Source organism: Chelonoidis abingdonii, chromosome 10 (genome assembly GCF_003597395.2).
Source record: "Chelonoidis abingdonii isolate Lonesome George chromosome 10, CheloAbing_2.0, whole genome shotgun sequence".
NCBI lineage: Eukaryota > Metazoa > Chordata > Testudines > Testudinidae > Chelonoidis > Chelonoidis abingdonii.
In genome coordinates this window covers 17,831,315-17,854,132 of record NC_133778.1, presented here as the reverse complement: position 1 = coordinate 17,854,132, position 22,818 = coordinate 17,831,315, and the positions used below count along the sequence as shown (strand labels likewise).

The window sequence follows — 22,818 nt, the reverse complement described above, 5'->3', positions numbered from 1 at the left end:
ATATGTCTTAGCCAGGGCCGGACCACAATATTTTGGCACCTGAGGCAGGGAGCTCAAATGATTCCCCCATTTGGCCACCACGCCTCCTCACTTGGGCCAAAACTTCAAAAGGTCTCCATTCTGCCTCCTTTCTGTTCTACTCCTCTCATGGTACTGCTCTGCTACCTACCCCAGTAAAGGAGAACTAACAACTTAAAATGCCTTGTTCAAAAATTTTAATTAAGTTAACTTTCAAATGTCTGAACAGCAAATGTAACTGTAAATACTGGCATTTTTATCTGTTTGAATAACCAAAGTGATGCCTCCTTGGTTGCAAAGATTTGAACTGCTTCCTGAAGGTCCACAGTCTGGGCCAGCTCATGCTCTATTGAGATGGTTGCAAGGCTGACCAGTCTCTCCTATGTCATTGTGGAGCGTGGATGTGTTTTTATTAACTTCAGCTTGGAGAAACTGCGTTCTCCACTGGCAGCTATTACAGGGAGTGTTAGAAGTATGCGCAGAGCAATAAAAGCATTTGGAAAGAGGGTGGTCATCTTATTTGTGCACATATATTCCAGAACAGCCTTTGGAGTTGATCTTGCTGAAATGTATCTTGAAAGGGCTTTCAGTTCATCACCTAAATCACTCACATCAATATCGCGCATGTTATCATGTGTCAACACTGTCTCCAGTGCCCTGCATTGCTGGTGTAGATCTTCAGGTATAGTGAGGAGTGTTGGAATATCATACAACATCCCAGATATACTGTTGTGTTCCTTGAGCTACATGAAATGTTCTTCAACTGACTGTATTGCACAATCTAGCACCTGCTTAAAGAATTCAACTTTGAATTGTTGTTTGGGGTCTCTTATGGGATTATCCTGTGCCTCATAATCAAAATGTCATCCTCTTCTTCGATTACTCTTGTATTCTTGAATGGGTGGGAAAATAGCTTCTGTGTAAAGTTCCTCTGCCAACTTCTGTGCACTCTTCAGAACGTTTTGAAATCCCTCATCTGACCATAAGACTGTAGGTATGCCATTGCTTTGTCCAGTTGTTCCATCGCTCCAGATAATATCAAGGTCAACACCTTGAAATCTCTTGCTTACAACATTTATTTCAAACAGTATGTCATGCCACAACACTAAGTCACATAGAAATTTGAAGTTATGTGTGTTTCTGGTGATTTCATTTCCCTCTGCCACTGTTCTCCCACCAACAGTTCCTGTCATAGCATTATCCTCCATAATGGCAACTATGGCATCATATATCTTCCCAATTTGGTGTTTGATAGGCTTTATCGCCTTCACTCAACTTTCCCATTGTATGAAACTCCCAGATGTTGCTTCAAAATTTGCCATCGATGAGTTGATGGAGAGCAAAATACATAGATGCTTTGAATTACGTTAAAAAATTCAGCAACCTCATTAGAAGCTGATGCTGCATCAATGACCACCAAGTTGCTGATGCTGCATCACTGACCACCAAGTTCAATGAATGAGAACTGCATGGGACAAAAAAAGCTCGAGGGTTTAACTCTCGGATCCATGTCTGCACTCCTCTGTTCTTTCCTCTCATGTTGGCACCATTATCGTAGCCCTGACCTCTCATGTCAGCTATCGCAATTCCCGTATCTTCCAGCTTTTTTAAGAAGACATTTGTCATACCAAATGCTCCCTGTATTATCATCAATGTCAATAAAACTTCTAGAGAAATGCTCTCTGACAGTCACCATTGCAGGGACATTTTCACTAGGTTCTGTTGTTGTTACAAAATGCACCATTAAAGTCATTTGTTCCATATGGCTGATGTCAGGTGTGCAGTCCAGAATAACAGAGTATATCTTGCTGACTTCAGATCTGCCACAATCTTCTGTTTGACTTTTGTTGCCAGTAACTGTGATGATCTCATTTTTGAATTGTTTTTTGAATTGTTTTTTTTCCAGTGGTGTGTGTACATTTCTTGGGTGGTGACTCTTCTTAGATGCTCCTGGAGTACAGCATCAAACTCAGCCATCAGCTCCACAATTTTAAGGAAGTTTCCATTGTTTGGCACATACAGCTGATCTGAAGTGCCACACAGTGCTAGGTTTGGGTAGCAAGCATTCTCACAATGGCAATGAGCCTTTTCAGAACATTTTGCCAGTAAAGAGACTCTGATGCAATCTTCTTCTCTTGATGCTGATCATCTATGGTGGCCTTTAACCTTAGTCTCATCTCAAGCTCTTTCCACCTATGGAATGCTCTCTGGTGATTTGCTGCCTTCTCATGGCATGCCAGATTTCTAGCCAGATTTTTCCAGTCCTTTGTTCCTGTAGAACCCAATGTGGCTGGAACATTAGACTGGAAGAGTTTGCAACAAAAACAGTATGCAGCATTCTGGGTTTTTGAGTACATAAGCCATGGCCTCTCACTTTGTCACCATTGGGGATTTCATGCCAGTAATGTGTTGGATGGAAACTTCTATTTTCCTTGTCTTTGGGGAACATGAAGTTTTTCACTTGCTGTGGCCCATGCAGTACAAGGAAGTCCCTCAGGCTACTGCTCAAGTGGGTCCACAGTCCTGGATAATCTAGACTTAAGGAACTAAACTCAGCAGCAGCTGTTTCTTGCGCCTCAACCACACTCTTCTCTGACCTACATTTTTCTTCAGGAATATGCATGGTTACATCCATTTGAGATGGAGATATGGACGCTGCAGTAGCTGCTAGGTCACCTGCACTCTGACTAACTGGGAGATCAGGCATCTTCTCACCATTCACATCCTCACTAGGATGACCAGACAGCAAAATCGGGACTGGGGATAGGGAGTAATAGGAGCTTATATACGAAAAAGAGACAAAAATCGGGACTGTCCCTATAAAATCGGTACGTCTGGTCACCCTAATCCTCACTGGGGCCGGAAGGGTCACCATGAACATTTGTGTCTCTGTATCTCAGGAGAGCTCCTTCCTGCTTAGACAGAAAATCTTCCTTTGCTTTCTCTTTTTCTGAATGCTGCCCAGAGGGGCGTTTTCTTCTTTCACTCATGGTTGCTGTTCTGTGCCAGCTATAGTGGCTCTCAACACTCAATTGAAGGGGAAAAATAAGCAGGTTGGTAGCAGGGCCTGACTGAGGGAAGATATCAGCATCTTAAGGACCTAATTGGCTCCTACTGCTTCAGTTGACTGCTGTTGTCCTCAAGCAGGTTCAGGGAAGCAGCAGGAAACAGGAGGCTCCCTGAGAAGCTGATGTTAATCAGTCCAGGCTCCTGAGGGTGCTAGAGAGGTACATAAGAAGCTGCTCCTCCTCTTTCCCTGCAGCTTCTGCTGCTTTATTCCCTCTCACCTTTTCTCCTGCCTGCCTGTTATGTCTCTTGTGCCCTCCTTCCTCCAGCACAGCACTCCACCATCTCTGTGCATCTAGAGCAGAGAGAATACATATGCACCAGCAGCAGACACAATTTTCTACACTTTGGGTCCTAGTGCACCTCCCCACCCCCCCAGACACACACAGTCTTGCACCTGAGGCAGCTGCCTCGGTTCACCTCATGGTAAGGCCAGCCCTGGTCTTAGGACCATTGAAATACAGATCATCGGAAGTTTGTGACATGAACAGAAATGTAAATGCTTAGCAGGGAATATGCCAAATTCTCTTTCTCATTCATCTGAATACAGTATAGGAGAAAGTTGTTGATCAGATAGTCAAGAAGGGGATAGCTGCCATACAAGGGAGAGGCAGCTAATTGTCATCTCCCCTTCCATACCATCAACCCCACCCCCCCATGCATAGGAGCCAGTTATGTCAACTCTGTGCTAAATGTAGAGGATTCGAAATCCAGATCCAAATCTGAAATTTCTCACATTCAAACATACTTAGATTAGACCCATTATTAGGTGTGCTGCTAGCTGCGCCAGACCTAATAGGGGTGTAAAGTTCTGTTACAGAATTCCATTTTAACAAGACCATTTTGTACAATTCCAATTGAAACTGAAGTTGTGGTATGTATCGCTTTCTTGTGAAAGTGAAAAGGAATGTACAAGTCTCTCCCATGAACATGTAGGTTTTGGCTGGATAAAGTGTGTCTTACCATTAAATGTAGACTTTGTTTGCTATTGTGATAAGATTGAGCTGCAGACTCTGATCCAAGTCCAGGTCTGGTTGCAGTGTTTGGAGCTGGGATTTTAGCATGAACTCATCTCTAATTCCGAGCCACACAAGCAACACTTACTGGAAAACTAAAACCAAAACTTGAACAGGAAAACCCCAACTTAAAAAAAAAAATTTGATGATGAGGTGAGGCAGAAGTAACCCTGGGTGAGCCTGGTCTCCCTGGGCTGGTCCATTACCAACCTGCTAGCAAGAAAATCTTAGTTGAATCTGGGGCTTGTAGAGCCTGTTTGGCCATATTGGAGAAACTGGAATTCCTGTTAGGCTGCCTTTGCCAGTATTAAATCTGTCTTTCCTCTCTCTCAAAGACAAAAGTTTGTTTGTATTCACCGTTAGAGTTGTGTCAAACCTGAATAAACGGATTTGAATTTATAGAATGGTTTGTGACATCTAAACCAACAGTTATTGAAAATACTGACAACTGGAGGCGAGGAAATCCTGCCAGTGTGGGCAACTGAGAGGAGATGGAGCTGTGGAAAGAAAAACTACATTAATTACCAAACAAATCTATCTTAGGTCAGGTGTGAAAATGACCTCATCTGCATCAGAACAATGGGAAGGTGGATAATGGATGCTTTATTAGCCAAACAGAAGTTATTTTGCTTTTATCAGTGTTCATGGAATAGTTCATGTTTTGCTAGATTTCCCTCTGTGTGTGTGTCATGATTTTTTGCTGTTAATTTTTCTTCAGAATACTGTGTTTTTTCCCTCCCTCTGAATCATAGCTGGTGATATAGTGTGTGGGGACTTGAGTAGTGACTAAAGTTTAAAAAAAAAACCCAAAAAAAACCTTTCTTCTTTGGTTTCAGCAGAGCGTAGATGATCTCATTTTAGTCTGGGAATTCCAGTTATGTGTCATTGCCAGAGAGAATTAAAACTCATCTGTTGAATCAAGAAATCAAATTTTTTTAAAAAAAATGTATTATCATTTTTATGACTTTTATAAAATTATACGGCCACTTATAATGAGAGAATCTCTATGGCCAGATAAGTGCTACTAATAGCTGATATATAATTAACTGCCTTTCCCTTCCCCCACTAAAAAACACATCATGATCTGAATTTATTTTTTTACTATAGTGTCGCACTCATGGGTTGTCCCATACCAACCTGGGAACCCTCTACAGTGCAAAATGCAGGCTGCAGTGCTCTACGCATGTGCTGAGATTATTACTCAGGTGATTAGGAAGAACATGGTTAACCCCTGCTATGTAAATGCATACATCTGGGGCAGGTTCCTCTTGTACTTCCAACATGCATACTTACATCCCTTCTACCTAAAACTCCATCTGCAATTTCAGTTTTGCATAGTTTTCTTTTCTTCTTGATTTAAACTGCTATGTGGCATTCCTGTGCACTGTTAAACAGTTGGTGCATTTCTTCTCAGTGATGGCTGCATTGTAGTGAAGGTGAAGTAATCCTGTGTATATTTTGCCAAGATCTTTGAGATGAGAGATGCTATAGAAATTTCAGTGGTTCTTCTTCATGAATGTAACCGAAGCATTAGTATGATCAGTGCACTCCGGGAATCCTAAGAACTGACATAAGTTAAAAATAGAAACACATTAACTTGAAAAAAATCACACATTTCTTTGTCAATCAGCATTTTTCTGTTTATTTCTAATCACCCTCAATTTTCAGTAATGCAGCCTCTTGTACGTGTCCAGGGCTATGCCTTTTAATAGTGCAAACTTTCTGTGAGAAGGTAGAGAAGGAAGGACTTCAGTATCAAAAAGCCATATAGTTGTCTCTTCAGAGGACACAGTCCATTCACAACCATGTAGTGTAAAATTTTCAGAAGTGTCGAAGGGCTTGTCTCCATAGGAGAAATCACCAGTGACCAGGAGGTGAACCCTTAAGTTATCCTTTACCTGATGAGAAACTGTCTTAGCCATTAGAAAGTTCACTCTTCTTTATAGTCCAGTAAACCTTTGCAATGTATTCTTCTGAAATGTATCCCCACATAAAGCTCCTTTTCCCAGCTAGTTGTGGGTGCCATTCTGTCTGGTTGTGATGGGGTGCTCAACTCACCACTAGGCTGGCACCTCCTCCTAGTCACTCTAGGAAATAGCTCATGAGGTGGATGCTCCTTTCTGCAGTGACATGCTGCCTCCCTCTCTCTGGGTCTGCAGCCCCTCTCTCACTCCATGAGCTGCTGCTGCCTCTTCATGACTCAGCCCTCCAGCCAGGTCCCTGTGCATGTTTTCCCCTTCTGGGATATCAAAATCTTCCTTCAGCAGGCCTAGGACGTTGTCCCATTCAGTGCCTTGGTGCCACTCCCTCACTGGCTAGCAGGGGAATCTGGGCCGACCCTGGCTCCAGTTTCCAGCTCAAGCAGCCTCTAGACAGCAGTCAGGGTCTGTTTCCTTTTAGGCCTTTCCCTGAGCCCCTTTCCTTACCGTCTGGGTTTGCTGGCTTCACCACTCCCTCCTCCCAGGGAGCAGCTGTAGGCTGCATGCCCCTGCAGCCTCCAAAGACTAGGACTATAACAGGGTTTAAAAAAGAACTAGATAAATTCATAGAGGTTAAGTCCATTAATGGCTATTAGCCAGGATGGGTAAGGAATGGTGTCCCTAGCCTCTGTTTGTCAGAGATGGAAATGGATGGCAGGCGAGAGACCACTTGATCATTGTCTGTTAGGTTCACTCCCTCTGGGGCACCTGGCATTGGCCACTGTCGATAGACAGCATTCTGGGCTAGAGGGACCTTTGGTCTGACCCAGTACGGCCGTTCTAATGTTCTTATGAAACACTCCTCCCGGGCAGTGACTGCAGCATACTTCCCTATTGCCCCCTTCAGCAACCCATTTCCTGGCTTTATAAATCCCACACAGCTCATTTCTTCTTGGCTGGGCTCCCTCCATCAGTCAAGGGATTACTCAAGCCACCTGATTCCTGTCAGCTGTGGCCTGTCTGGTTAATTGGCCACCTTCTTAGCCTACATTAACCCTTTCCAGGCAAGTATGGGGTGTAGACCCCCATCACACTGGTACAGACTCCAGGCTGTCTTTTCTGCTGTTGGTAATGTTTATAATACAAATTATCTCTTCCTGCAACTTCTGATATAAATGACTAGCCCATTAACCAGATATGTCCAAATTCAGAGGAGTTAGCCTCTTTCCTTTGTCTAGAGAGAGCCTGTTTATCAACAGCCCCCTAACATACCTGGGAGAGTTTAAACAATTTTAGTCACAGACTGTAAAGCATAATAGCAGCGAGTTATCCATAAATCCACACGCAACATTGTCTCACACATTTCACAATGCAGTATTTTGTGGTACATATGTTACTGAAAGGAATAGTGAGTCACACATCTCTTTACAGTGCTTACTCATCTAGGCTGTCTCATAATATTGCTAACTTCTGCCATAGCACAACCTAGGTGTCACCGTGCCTCAGTGGGTCACAGCTGAGGATGCCAGATTTAGGACAAACTGCTGAGAAATAGAGCAGACTCACCCTACATTGGTGGTTATTCTTCCATAAGATATACCAAACCAGTAACAAAAGTAAAACTTCTGTCTCACCACACTGGCTAACAAGAAGTCAGAAATTCAGTACCCTTAGGTATCCCAGCACTTGTTTCACTGCCCAGATACTAGACTTAATGATGAGTGGTTATTTAAAACCAATTTCATCAACCAAAGGGTTCTTATGATCCCAAAGAACCATCTACATACCCAGGTCAATATATAATTTAGATCTTACTCAATAATCATGCTGTTGTCAATTCTTTAGTATCTAATATCCAAAGGTTTGTTTATAAGAAAAAAGAAGAGAGAGTTAAAATGGTCAAAAAAATCAAATAATACAATCATTGCAAAGTTCTTGGATCAGGTTTGTAGCAGTGATGGAATAAACTGCTGGTTTATAGTGTCTCTGGTAACATCCAAAAGATTAGAAGGTCCTCAGTCCACTGGTCATAATACTGCTGTTAGTCCATAACACTGGTCTACAATTTTTGAGAAGTCATCTGCTTCAGAGATAAAATGTGGTATTTATTATGTATTTTGATGTGCTGAATTCAAATATGACAATTAAAACAATGGATTGGCTACTGCTTCTAAGATATTTAAGTTTTTACATTTTATGTCTATGTATATTGTGAAGATAGTAGAGTTTTAATCATAAATTGTAAACCTAGATCTTTTCATGTGTTTATGGTTGCTTTACATGATAATATTTCACCTGTCCTGTTTATGTAACACTTTAAAAATCAGCAAAAGGGTTATATAAATAAAATTTATTATGAAACCAAAGGCAAAAAACTATTATGTACATAGTTTAGTCCTATTCAGTGTCTACTCGGCGCTTCTTGGCTTGTCTCTTGTATTCATTAAATGGAGCATCTCTTGTCACTGTCCAGCAGTAGTCTGCAAGCACTGATGGGCTCCATTTGCCCTGATAGCGTTTCTCCATTGTTGCAATGTCCTGGTGAAATCGCTCGCCGTGCTCGTCGCTCACTGCTCCGCAGTTTGGTGGAAAAAAATCTAGATGAGAGTGCAAAAAATGTATCTTTAGTGACATGTTGCAACCAAGGCTTTTGTATGCCTTGAGGAGGTTTTCCACCAACAACCTGTAGTTGTCTGCCTTGTTGTTTCCGAGAAAATTTATTGCCACTAACTGGAAGGCTTTCCATGCCGTCTTTTCCTTGCCACGCAGTGCATGGTCAAATGCATCATCTCGAAGAAGTTCACGAATCTGAGGACCAACAAAGACACCTTCCTTTATCTTAGCTTCACTTAACCTTGGAAATTTTCCACGGAGGTACTTGAAAGCTGCTTGTGTTTTGTCAATGGCCTTGACAAAGTTCTTCATCAGACCCAGCTTGATGTGTAAGGGTGGTAACAAAATCTTCCTTGATTCAACAAGTGGTGGATGCTGAACACTTTTCCTCCCAGGCTCCAATGACTGTCGGAGTGGCCAATCTTTCTTGATGTAGTGGGAATCTCTTGCACGACTATCCCATTCGCAGAGAAAACAGCAGTACTTTGTGTATCCAGTCTGCAGACCAAGCAAGAGAGCAACAACCTTCAAATTGCCACAAAGCTGCCACTGATGTTGGTCATAGTTTATGCACCTCAAAAGTTGTTTCATGTTGTCATAGGTTTCCTTCATATGGACTGCATGACCAACTGGAATTGATGGCAAAACATTGCCATTATGCAGCAAAACAGCTTTAAGACTCGTCTTCGATGAATCAATGAACAGTCTCCACTCATCTGGATCGTGAACGATGTTGAGGGCTGCCATCACACCATCGATGTTGTTGCAGGCTACAAGATCACCTTCCATGAAGAAGAATGGGACAAGATCCTTTTGACGGTCACGGAACATGGAAACCCTAACATCACCTGCCAGGAGATTCCACTGCTGTAGTCTGGAGCCCAACAGCTAGACTAGAGCCAATCAACAATTTTAAGCATCATTTTCGTTCTCAGTGACCCAGAATTAGTAAAGTTTGACTACATTTATTTCAGAAGCATTTTGGCTGTAGAGCAGTGTATAATCCAGAGATCAGAGCTGGAAAGAGGCAAAATGGAGATGCTTCCAGGACCTTCTATACTTTCTCCCATGTGGAGGGAAAACTCTCAGTCTTAGTTTGTGGAAAAGTACATGTACAAGATGGAGTTCATGGTCACATGAGCAAGTCACATGTCCTTGCATGCTCTGATGACTCAGCAGCAGCCATTACCCATGTTCAGGCTGAAGTATTTGTGTTTGTTGATGGGCCGTCAACTTGAATGGTCTATTCACAATGTATTGGCTAGACTAGATGTAAACTAACCACCTTGTGGGTGTTACCACAGGAGCAAACACGTTTGAAACACGGGTATATAGTCAATATTCATAACTTTCAATACAAAAATGATTCACACATACAATAGTAATCAAATCATAACTTTTCCATTGACACCTTATGACATGCTTTGTACAAGATTTGTTCCAATTGTATAACAATGGTAGCAACAATGATATACATGGTCCTACTTTAATCAGATGTCACACCATAGTCAAAAAATGATATATTCTACATTCCTATCCCTTAGACGACATGCATGGTGCATGCTGCAACTCCATCTCACACTTTAAAAAAGCAATTTCCTCTTTTTCCTTTAAAACATAGTGATGTAAAAGATTTATGAAACACTTGATATATCTCAGGTATGGTGCTAAAGAGGAACAAATCGCTCAATGTGTTTGCTCAGCCCAGTAGTATGCATTTTAAAGTATGCCAAATTCATTGCCAAATATAGTTCTTAATTTATTTATGCTACTTATCTTTGGAAATTTCAAAGTGCTAGTCTGAGGAAGATGAGTACAGTTTTTCTTTACATAACATGAATAACTTTGAAGCTGCATCTGCCGCAGATTAAAATTCACTATTTTATTTATCTCGCAGTAAAGTCTAAAGCCATAGTCACAACCAGCGTTCCTCTGTGGTAGGTACGAAGATGGTCACTGCCTGGAAGAGCTTACAATAATACATACATTCTTACTGTAAGCCATCCACTGGTGAGCAGACCTAATATCTCCTGGGACTGGTCACAAATCCAGCCAAGGACATCCTGAGTGCTAGGTTTGCATCTGGATCATCTTACTTATTGACAGATGTGTAAAATCTTATCTGCTGTAATCCAGCAACTCCCTAGGAACTGCCCTGAAGCAGATGCTGATGAGCCTCAGTTAGTGCAGGTGTGATAAGCATTCATGTATATCAGATTTTTTTTCCCTCCAGATCTACCTTTTCTTATGTGATAATACTGCCTGGTATCATTCTGTGATAACTCTGCCTATTTACTGTTTACCCCACATCCTTTTTTTTGCAGTCCTTGGACACGTATGCAAAAGGCATGTGTGTGTCTGAGCATCTGCCTGCACTTGTGCTGGAGGATGGTGTTGCCATCTCCTTAAATGTATAATAAAAGCAAAAGTTGAGATCTTCCATACAGCTTGAATGGTATTATATGGCCCTGTATGTCTCTCTTCCATTGCTGATTTTTTCTGGCTGAGGGCAAGCGGTCCCAATTTCTGTCTTGTGCAGGAGGTTATTTGACAAAAATCTGGTTTTTGTACCTTTAACAAGCAGCAGAATAATCTGAGTATTAACTTTTCTCTGCACATTAAGTCTTTTTTAAAAACGGCCATTTAATTTTAAATGCTAATATGTATGTGGTTAATTAAGAAGCCAAAATTGACTATAGGGTTGGTGAGCGCTAAGAAAGAGGGAGATCATTACGCTACTGCTCATGGATAGCTATTTGTGTACCAGCTGATAATGTGCAAAATTAAGATTTCGTAAGTGGCATTTTAAATGTATGGTTAATGGCTGAAGATTAATTAAACAGTCAGAGCTGTTCAAAAGAGAAGCTGTTAAAATCTTGTTTATAGGCCAGTCACTTGCATATTGAAAGTGCAAACCTCTAATAGCTTGTGGTATTTCCATTTAGCAGGCTAGCAATATAACTAAGCAGTTTTTCTTGAACAGGAAAATCTACCTCAGTAGATGTGCTGTAAGGAAATACGTTTTTTTCTACATTTTTTTTCATACTTAATAGCTGCACAATGGGAACATGAACAGAGAAATACATAACCTCTGGGATGTCGGTAATCCTAAATAAAAATACCAAATCTAATTCTAATTAAAAAGTGGAGAAAATGATTAAAACTCATGTAATTTTATTTTCCCGCTAGTTTCCACTGGTCTGTAGCTCTCAGCTAGAGCTGGGCGGAAAATGATTTTCCTGTCCCACAAGACAGTTTGAGATTTCAGAAATGTTCCTGTTCCACATCAGGACAAAACCGAGACCTTTTGAAGCTTTTTGTGAAAAATAAGAGAAAATGAGCTTTACCCCGTACCAGCTCGGTAGTTCAGGCACTCACTTGCGATGTTCGAGACCAAGGCTCAGCTCCAGGCTGATGTGGAGCAAGAACTTTAATGGGTTCTCTACAGCCCTGGGGAGTGTCCTAGCCACAGGCTATTGGCTAGTCTAGTATGGGTCTCTTTCAGTGTCTCTCCTGCTGGAGCTGTTCCACTTTGTATAAAAAATTGGGCCAGAGAAAGAGAGAGGGGCTGATTCTATAACTCAGCGGTCTGGGTACTCGCCTGGTATGTTGGAAACTCAGATTTAAGTCCCTGTTCCAGTGTATATTTAATTATTTATTTTTTAAAAATTGAACCGCTCCAACAGGAATGTTATCTACCCAGAATAGCTAGTAGTCTGGTGGGTAGGGCGCTCTCCTGGGATGTGAGAGATCAAGATTTTCAAATCCTTGGTCTGAATCAGGCAGAGTCGGGAGCTGAACCTGGCTCTTTCACATTATTTGAGTTCCTGAACCACTGGACTTTTGGCTGTTCTGGGGAGAGGATGTGTGTCTCTCTCTCTCATTTTGTCCAGAAATTGTGTCCTTAACCTTTCCTGATAACAGTTTAATCAAAACTGAGACACTCCTGCAAAAATTTTGATTTCGGTGAATTGAAAATTCACAGTCATCTCTATTCTCAGCTAATACTGGGAGGGATTCTCTCACCTCTTTTCTCCTCTTGGAGTCAATGGGAATTGTTGCCTCATTGGCCCAATGAACTAGCCAATTTGCAGGACTTACAGGATTGTTTCCATTAGGGAGAGAAATTGATGATACAAGTTACATATATTCTTTGGTACAATCCTGTTTGTTTACAAAGAAGTCCTGTTTCCCTGAAGACAGTAGATACAAACAGCAGATAGTGCCTTACTCAAAATTCCCACATCTGTCTCTCCAGTCACTTATGTGCCTAAGCAGCCCTGGCACTCTGCTCCCTCTAAAGGCCATGGCCACAATTGTTAGTCTCGCTGTCTGATACCTTTTTTTTGGTTGTGCGGAGGAGAGGGGGAAGTAGACACAACATTATTTTGCTGGCCCACCCCAAAATTCTAGCTGTGTTTAAGACAGCACAGAGATCAAGGCCAATAAATATGGAGAAGTGGTTCCTAGACTTGGCAAGGAAGAGTGACATCAGTGGACGTGGATTGAGTGGTTTTGAATGAGAGAAAGTTGAGGTACCAGGAAAAGAGAACACAATAATTAAACTACATCTTTAAAGAAAAAGTTTTACCTGCATGCAGTTCTGGATGGGACGTTGACTGCCAGGTATATCTTCATTTTCAGAGTTGACTCAGGCTCTTACTTGGGTCTGTCGTAGCTTCCTACTCAGATTTGAACCTTAGCGTTCATAAAATGAGAAGCTAGCATGAATCCTCTAAGCTTAATTACCAGCCTAGATCTGATATCGCTGCCACCAGCCAAGGATTCCAGGGCTTGGCTCCCTCTGGTCTCCCAAAACCTTCTCTGGGGGACCCCAAGACCTCAGCAAGCCCTGAAGTCTTACACAAAGGGAAATAACCCCTCCACCCCCCTGTATCATATTACTTCCTCCCCAGGCCCCCCCCGTGGTTCCTCAGAAGATTACTGTACTAAACTCCTTGATTACAAAACAGAGAGGGCAATTTACTTCTCCCTCCGATCTGTTTTCCCCTCCCCAGTCTTTCTGGACGACAGACCGTATCCTGGCAGGGATTTCTATCTTCTAGAGCCTCATCTAGAAAGTAAATCAACAGGCTTTAAAAGATAAAGCGTTTATATAAAAAGAAAGAAAAAACATATAGCCTCTGTACAGGTTGACAATACAGGGTCAATTACTTGAAGAAAAATGAATAACAACATTATTCAAAAAAGAAATATCAAATTAAACCATCCAGCAACCACGCTCATGAATACAAAAACAATATAAACCCTTCTCTTTACCTTTGTTACTTACACATGGAAACAGAAGATTAGAACGAAGATAGAAAATCCTCTCATAGCCGAGAGACCAGACAAAAGAAAACACGCACCCAAATTCCCTCCTGAGCTTGAAATAACCGGTTTCCGATTGGTCTCTGGTTAGGTTCTGGTTCCCTTCGCTTAAACTTTACAGAGTAAAAGAAATTAACCTTACTCTGTTTATGACAGGTCTGACTCCCAATCTTATCCTGTCCACACTAAAAATCTTTGACCATGTTAGTGTGCTTTCAGTCTGAGCTACTATGACTGGAGGGTTAATGGCTTAATAGCCTTGAGTGAGGCCCGCACTTTAGGTATGAGGACACATGCTATATTAAACTCGTGCTTGTATACGTCCCATGGTGGGTTCGCACAAATTCCCCACCTGCGCCCAGATATCACAGACAAGTTCTCCCACATTGCATGGGAAAGAATATAGGCAACTAATCTTACTGCAGCACAAGAAAGCAGGGAATCTACCTCACATGCGACGAAGCACGAGTAATGGAACCAGCCTGTCTTACACTATCGGTTTAAACGCATTTACAGTGTATAACGATTTAACCTGCATCGTCACAGCGACGAGGCCCTTATATTCGATATAAGGCTCTTTAACCGGTTCTGTTACTCCTCCCCGATGAGCAGGGATAGCGCTGAACTGGATGCACTGTCGTATTGGGTTAGTGTGGCCGCAAATCGATGGATTGGCCTCCGCGTTCCCACAGGCACCACTGTGACTGCGCTGGAAAGCAATCTGAACTCGATCACTGACCTCCGTAGACAGGAAAAGCCCTACGACTTGATATTCATATTCTGTTTGGCCATGTGGAGCTCTGATCAGCAACGGGTGCCATTGCAGTTCAAATCCAAAGAACAGAGCTCAGCATTGGACCGTACGGGCAGATACTGGGATCTGACGCTGTATGAGGAGGACAAATTTTTACCTAGGTAAGGTCTGTTAAAGAAGACGAAATATCAAAGCCATTTGAAAATAACTCCCGGGCTGGATACAAGAGTCCACCAGCACAGTGCTGTGTGGCAAGCGTAACGAAAGCCTGAGAATCAAATGACGACTCATGGAGGGAGGGAGGGAGGGGATATGAGAATCAGCTGTATCCCCAGTCCCGCAGTCCGAAAGCAATTTGCATTCTTGAGCGACTCCCATGCCTGTGGGTCAACCAATGTCAGGTGGTTCAGGTATATCTTGTCATTTACCCCCTTTTCCCGTGAAAGAAAGGAAAAAATCGTTTCTGACTTTTTTCAATGTCACTTTGATATCTACTGCGAGCTGCTGGTAGAACCTGCAGTGCTGCGGCGCTGAACAGCAGCATCCTCTCCCTCCCTTCCGCCGATGAGACAGTACAGTTGCAGCAAAGGACGGTAGCCGTCCTTGTCACAGCTGGTGAGTGCTCCTGGCTGGCCTCAGGTGAGGTTGTCTGGGGGTGCCTGGTAAAATAGGTAAAGACTCCCGGTCATTCCAGCAGATGGTAAGAACGGTGGTAACCGTCTTCTCTAACACGGGGCCTGAGCCATCACCCCCCGCCTTCAGTCTAAAGAAAAGATTCTGGTAGCGCTGGATTATCATAGCCAGCGGGTGCCTGCTCTCTTCCCAACCATTTAATATCCCTACTTGGGCTATCATATGCAGCGAGCGCTCCCCCTCATTTCATTCTCATAAGAAAGGTTCAGTGTTTCTTATTCTACTGCATTGCTTTGTTACTTCATCACACAAATGGGGGACACTCGCCACGGTAGCCAGCAGGTTGGAGGAGGAGGGAAGCAACGAGTGGGGTTGTGGGGAACCCCTAAAGGCATGCAGCTCATCATTTCTGCAGGATCTGACACGGACGGCTGTGCTCTCTGACACTGGTTTTCTAGTACACTTGCCATATTCTAGGCAGGACTGACCTATTTTAATACAACATAGAGGAGGAATGACCCGGATGTTCCCATTTTGTCTTGCGCCCCCCGACCTCACGCGAAGGCCTGCAGAGCACCCATGACAAGCAGCAGAAGGTACGGAACGCTGAAACCGCATCCTCATCGCCAATTTACATGGCATGGAGACGGTACAAGAACGACTGATAACCGCTGCTATCTGCAAGCAAAAATATGCGCGTGTAGTGCTGCGATACCGCCTCGTCAGCGGCATCCAATCACTACGGTGACTAGCGATAAAGGCAAACGGGGCTCCATGGTTGCCATGCGTGGCATCTCCAGGGCAATCCAGGGAAAGGGCGCTGAAATGATTGTTGCCGTGCTTTCATGGAGCGAAGGCATGAGTGACGACATTACCCAGAATCACCCGCGACACTGTTTTTGCACCATCATGCACTGGGATCTCAACCCAGAATTCCAATGGGCGAGGGAGACTGCGGGAACCATGGGATAGCTACAGGATAGCTACCCACAGTGCAACGCTCCAGAAATCAGCACTAGCCTCGGTAAATGAACGCACACCACTGAATTAATGCACTTAGTGTGGCTGTATGCACTCGACTTTATACAATCTGTTTTACAAAACTGGTTTATGTAAAATCGGAATAATCTCATAGCGTAGACATACCCACAGTGACGGCTTTGCAGTGTGGCTGCTAACCTGGGTGCACAGACCTGGATGCAATCACTTGAATTAACTCTGAAGTGGAGACATACCCTTAGGTATGAGTATCTTGTAGGTAGAGTTCTTGCTCTATACTGAGCAGAACAGACAAAAACTAGATTTACAGTAGCGCACACTTATCTCCTTCTTGGGGCTTGCATTTATTGTTAACTTAAATAATAACAAAACATAAACTTCAGCATAAGCTTTCTCCCCAGCTTGGCTGTTCTCTAGGATTTTCCCTGCAGGACCAATCAGTCCCAGTCCGTAGTTTCCTCTGTCTCAGAGAATCAGTCAAATGCTTTTATATCCTGGGCTAGAACTAATAGGATCCACCTGATCAGAACTCGGAGTGAGTCAACAAAAATAACACTGCATCTTTATGCAGGGTCAAGTGTGTGACATTAGGAGAGATCAATAGAAAAGCCTTATTATTCCTAAGCAGAGTCCAGGACCCTGATAATGTCAAGATGTAATTGATGGAAAGACAAGCAAAGACTGAGTAACACTGCAGTAGTATTGATGGCAAATATAGACATCAGGAAAAAACTGGATCCTGTAGTTACTAGAAAAAACAAGAATCTATCTTGTTTTTAAAATGTAATCATTACTATATGTTACTAACAAAAATATTTGGATGACTGGAGAGATATGGAAGAACTGGGTAGAGGCAAGATTCACTATAAAAAGAGAAAAATTGTGATATTGCCTGGCAGTTGTGCAGTGCATGCAGTTGATGATAGACTTAGAAACGTTATTTTTCAACCAGTGATCATGATGTCATTGATACAGCCAGTAGTCCAAAGAGTCACCGCAAACTTTGAGAGGCAGTGTGGTATCATTCTCTTATTTCTTCATCCGCTCAGGCATACTATTCATGTTAGAAGTGATAAATGAGCAGCTACTCTGGTAAAGACTCTGAACTCTTTGACTGCTTACATCTACAAAGGGAAGCCTGGCACAATATGGCAACCAAGATAAGTGCTGCTGAGGGGCTTGACTCACTAACAGATTCGCTGCCAGGTGTGACATTCTGCAGCAGATTTGTTATTGACATTGGTAGCCCAATAGAATTTGGGCCATTGTACAGAGACTGACACTGGGACTGCTACAGAAAGAAAAATAACTTCTTTGTAACCATAGTCTGGATTGTATCCCAGAGAAAGCAAGGCCTGTTGTGAGGACACAGGGACATGGGAAAGTCATATTGCTTCAGCTAACCCAGCGGCAAGTATCTTTATATCACTACACATCCTAGATGTCTGGAGTCCATTTTTAGAGACCAACAGAGCGCACTCACATGAAACATTTTGTGCTGTCCAGTTACCTACAAAACAGGTGGCTGCCTCTGTTTGCAAAAAAGCAAAGTGAACCAACTTTAGAAACTTCTGGAATAGTTTGAATGCAACTGTGAAAAAAACAAGCTCATCCAATCTTTGGCTCATTTCCTTCCTGCCTCCCATCTCTCCCCTGATCATCTCTTCTTTTTCCCCACCACCAGCTAGCTGCAACAGCAAGGCTCTTCTCCACAGAATAGCAGTCGGATGTTGTGTTTGCATTGGAAGAATCCATACTCTTCCCTCCTAATTCAGGGTGGAGGGTGCACGACTTTTCTTGATTTGTAGGGAAGGTGTGGGGTGGGAGCAAGAGAATCATGAGGAAAGGAGGGCTAATGGAGCAAGGAAGGGCCGAACAAGTGTTTTAACTTTTTAAACACTCATTTGACAGCCCATTTTTATGGTCGATTTTCTTTGTTCATTTAAAATTTCAATTTTAAATTAAAATGTTCACTGTAATAATAACTTGAGGGTGTTTCCTATCAATGTGGTATTAACTAAAGTAGATCCTTCAGCCTCAGAGTTTATCTACCATAAACACGTCTGCCTTGGGCCTTAGAGTTGTATTCAGTCCATTATTACCTCATAAATGGGAATCAGCCTCAGATAATCATTATGAAATCTGCATAAAATCCATGAAAAACAAACAATGAGTCTGAGGACAGTCTAGAAGTTTATAGTCTAGGATACAAGTATAGTGTGAGTGTGTAAATAAACTTTAGGAGTTTAAAGAAAATCTTCAAAACAGAATAACCTGGTGAGTCTTGTGCAGTGTTGTTATTGCCCAGCTAGAAAATGTACAGCTTTGATGGAGGGGTGAAAGCAAATTCTATTTTTTGGGGCTATTTTCTGTGTCTGAGTTGCTGTAATGCTCAATAATTGTCCGAAAAGGATGATTTAATTGAGCACTTGTATGCAGTAAGTGTGCTTCTAACCAGGGAACCTGAAGTGCTTCTGCTCTGTTCTCAGGTAATGATAGAGGAAGCTTGTTGCAATGCAAGTCCTTGCTTTAGAAATCAGCAGCTACTTCCATAATAATGTGACAGGGGTATGGGTTAGTGTAGGAAGGCTTGGGGAACAGCATTAAATCAGCAAAACACCTGTTCCTAATTGTTATTGATTGTTAAGTACACAAATTACAGGCAGATGGTCTGCAGTCCCTCACCTGAAGAAAGTTGTTGTTTTCTTTCTTTGAAATTTTCAGTTATTGCTATCCCTGGTTTGAAAAAAAACAAAAGACAGTTGCTTTATGTTTTATACAGTGTTTATGCAGCTGCTTCAGAAAAGGGAGAATTAAGGGGGTGGGTTGATCTTTTCCTTCTTTTCTCTGTAAATGCCACTGTCTACATCAGTGTTGATGCTTTGACCTCCTGGCTGCATAGCTTGAAAAGTCTTGTGCACCTTTCTAACACATTCTGACTCCACAGCTTAACAGCAGAAATCTAAGTTTCATTCTGGAGCACCACTGCCAACTTGCCAGTTCTTTACCAATGATGTACAGCATCTCAATCTATCTCCACCAAACCCAGTTCATCCAGACTAAATATTCCCATTTATACCACGTGTGTCCATGTGATAAGCAATATTTATTTTATATCTTTGATCATTTAACCTGCACTGTGCCCACTAATTCATCTCTATTAGGACTACTTCTAATATGGCAAACCTCTGTACAGCTTCTAACCGCTGTATTTTTTTTTTTTAAATAACTTCACACAAACCTGTATTTTCCTTTCTCTCTAGCTGTGAAAATTTATCTCCTTCCATGGATGCAAGACTAACAGTATTCCATTCTTGGCTAGTGAAAGGATTGAGGTGTCATATCTTCTGAATGCTTTATCCCACTGGAGAGTGTTTGCAGTGACAAAGCATTTTAATCTACTCCTGTTTTTTTTCCCATAATGTATTATAGCACATGGCAACACCACTATAGTTAAAGTTGTGTCAAGTTCTGTTTAAAGGTTGTCCTTTCCAAGTCCCACAGGAGAATGCAGCATAGGATTTCTGACTCAAATTTGGGGTCATTTGAGCTATAGGTCGCAGAGATATATGACCTGGAAAAAATAGCCATTTTTCAGAATGTTTGTAGTTGTGTTTTTTGTTTTAGTTTTTCCTCCGAGTTAGGGATCAAACTATTGATGTTGTGCAGGTAAAACTGGTTTCAGACTGTTGAGTTTTCCCCAACATAGTGCATGGCACCTCCTAAATCTTTGCGGCACTCAAATTGAGAATGGCATTTAAGAACATGTTCACTACTACGCTTACATAGATGTGCAATCTGGAAGGATTACGGTGTGCATTCACCAATAAAGAGAAAACAGAGAGAGGGTTTCTAGGCAGCCACTTTATGCTTGCCTGGGTAGTTCAAGGGAATGTCCCGATGCAAGTGCGTCAGTGAACACCCCACCACTGATGTTTCTAGTCTGAACCTCTGCACACCTGTGTACTAAAGATTTAAGTCATGTTGCTTGCTACAAATTGTCTGTTATAATATAGAAGCTCATAATAGAACTCAGACTAAATATATATCCCAAATCAAAAAGACGTAGGAGGACCAAAAGAATACCACAGTGGCAAAACAGAACAATAACGGAGGTCATTAGAAGCAAAAAGGCATCCTTCAAAATTTGGAAACCAGATCTATTGAGGAAAATAGGAAGGAGCGCAAACCTGGCAAGTAAATTGAAAAGAGTTAGGGCTTGTCTACATTAGCAATTAACAGTGCTGCAACTTTCTGGCTCCGGGGCATGAAAAAACACACCCCTGAGTGCTGCAAGTTTCAGCGCTGTAAAATGCCAGTGTAGACAGTGCACCAGCGCCAGGGCTGGCTCCAGGGTTTTTGCCACCCCAAGCGGGGTGGGGGGAAGCCGTGATCATGATCGGTGGAACTTTGGTGGCAGCTCCACTGCGCCACTTTCTTCCTTGGCGGCACTTCGGGGGCAGGTCCTTCCCTCCGAGAGGGACCCACCACTGACAAACCCGGATGTGCCAGCCCTTCCCCTTGGCCGCCCCAAGAGCCTGCTTGCTGCGCTGGTGCCTGGAGCTGGCCCTGACCAGTGCTCATGAGGTGTGTTGTTTTTTTTTTTTAGAGCGCTGCGACCACACAAGGCACGTTAAAGCTCTGCCAGTGTAGACTAGCCCTCAGAGAAGCAACTTGCCAAAGACTCAAAAACTAATAATAACTTTTTTTTAAGTATATCAGAAGCAGGAATCTAGCTGGGCCACTAGATGACAAAATTGTTAAAGGAGCACTCAAGGAAAACAAGGTAATTGTAGAGAAGCTAAATGAATTGTTTTGCATTAGTCTTCACTGCAAAGGATGCAGGGGAGATATCCCCATCAGACTTATTCTTTTTGGGTGACAGTTCTGAGGTACTGTCCCAAATTAATGTGTCAGTAGAAGAAGTTTTCGAACAAATCGATAAATTAAACAGTAATCAGCCACCAGAAGCAGATAGTATTCACCCAAGAGTTCAGATGATACTCAAATATGAAATTGCAAAGCTGCTACCTGTAGTATGTAACTTATCATTGAAATCAGCCTCTGGGTGACTGGGCAGCAAAATGGCAGATGAAATGCAACACTGATAAGTGCAAAGTAATGCATGCTGGATAAAATAATCCGACTATCCAGATACAGTGATAGGTTCTAAATAAGCTGTTACCACCCAAGAAAGGGATCTTGGAATCACCCTGGCTAAGTTCTCTGAAAAATTCTGCTCAGAGCACAGCGGCAATCAAAAAGGCTAACAGAATATTAGGAACTATTAGGAAAGGGATAGAAAATAAGACAGAAAATATCATAATGACACTATACAAATCCATGGTGTGCCCACGTAGATGAACGCGATTTGTTGAGGAACAGTTAACATGGCTTTTGTAAAGGGAAACCATGCCTCACCAATTTATTAGAATACTTTGAGGAGGTCAGCTAATGTGGATAAGAGTGATCCAGAGGATGTAGTGTCCTTAGACTTTCAGAGAGCTCTTAACAAGATCCCTCACGGAAGACACTTAAGCAAAATAAGAGGGAAGGTTCGCTCATGAATCAATAACTGGTTAAAAGATAGGAAACAAAAGGTAGGAATAAATGGCTAGTTTTCAGAATGGAAAGAAGTAAATAGTGGTATCCCCCAGGGGTCTGTCCTGGGACCAGTGCCATTCATATGTTCAGAAATGATCTGGAAAAAGGGATCAGCAGTGAAGTGACAAAATTTGGAGACAATACAAAATTAGTCAAGATAGTTAAGTCCAAAGCAGACTGCAAAAAGTTGCAAAGGGGTCTTGCAAAACTGGGTGAATGGGCAACAAAATGGCAGATGAAATTCAGTCTTGATAAATGCAAAGTAAAGCGCATTGGAAAACACAATCCCAGATAAACATACAAAATGATGTAAATAGTGCCAAGGAAAAATGTTTTTATTAAAAAAAATTCAGAATACATTTTCTGTGAAGTGTAACATAACAAAATACATGACACAAGGTTTGTTGGCACTTGTTTGTGGTGACCTAACTCACTTGTTGTTTCTCTGCTTATTTGATTCTAGTATTTAGAGTTTATGTAGCACTTTACATCTTAAAAGCAATGTACAAAATATTAATTTCCCCACCAACTCTGCCAGGTAAATAAGAAGACGATAGTGAGCCTGATTCAGCAATATGCACTGGTGTAAAACTGGAGTAATGCAGTAGTGAATCTGGACTGGTATAATTTGCTTTAATAGAGTAGTTCTTTAAAATGCTCAGAAAATCAACCTGTTGATTTAAATGTAATATATATGAATACATGGGAAAAAATGTGATAATCCAGTGTCAGAATGCAGGTAGGCATCTTTAGAAATTTAGTTAATAAATATTATAGACAGTAAACATGTATTCACAGCAGTATAAGGTATGGTAAAAGGAATTACCAGACTACATAACTGCATACAGTAACGTGTGAAATCATT

The 22,818-nt window shown here is 42.1% G+C and overlaps 1 protein-coding gene across 2 annotated transcripts in view; it reads left to right on the top strand.

Annotated features, from left to right (window-relative positions):
- Nucleotides 1-22,818, top strand: part of PARD3B (par-3 family cell polarity regulator beta) — a 725,193-nt gene that overhangs the window by 607,439 nt on the left and 94,936 nt on the right. The window lies entirely within an intron of this gene.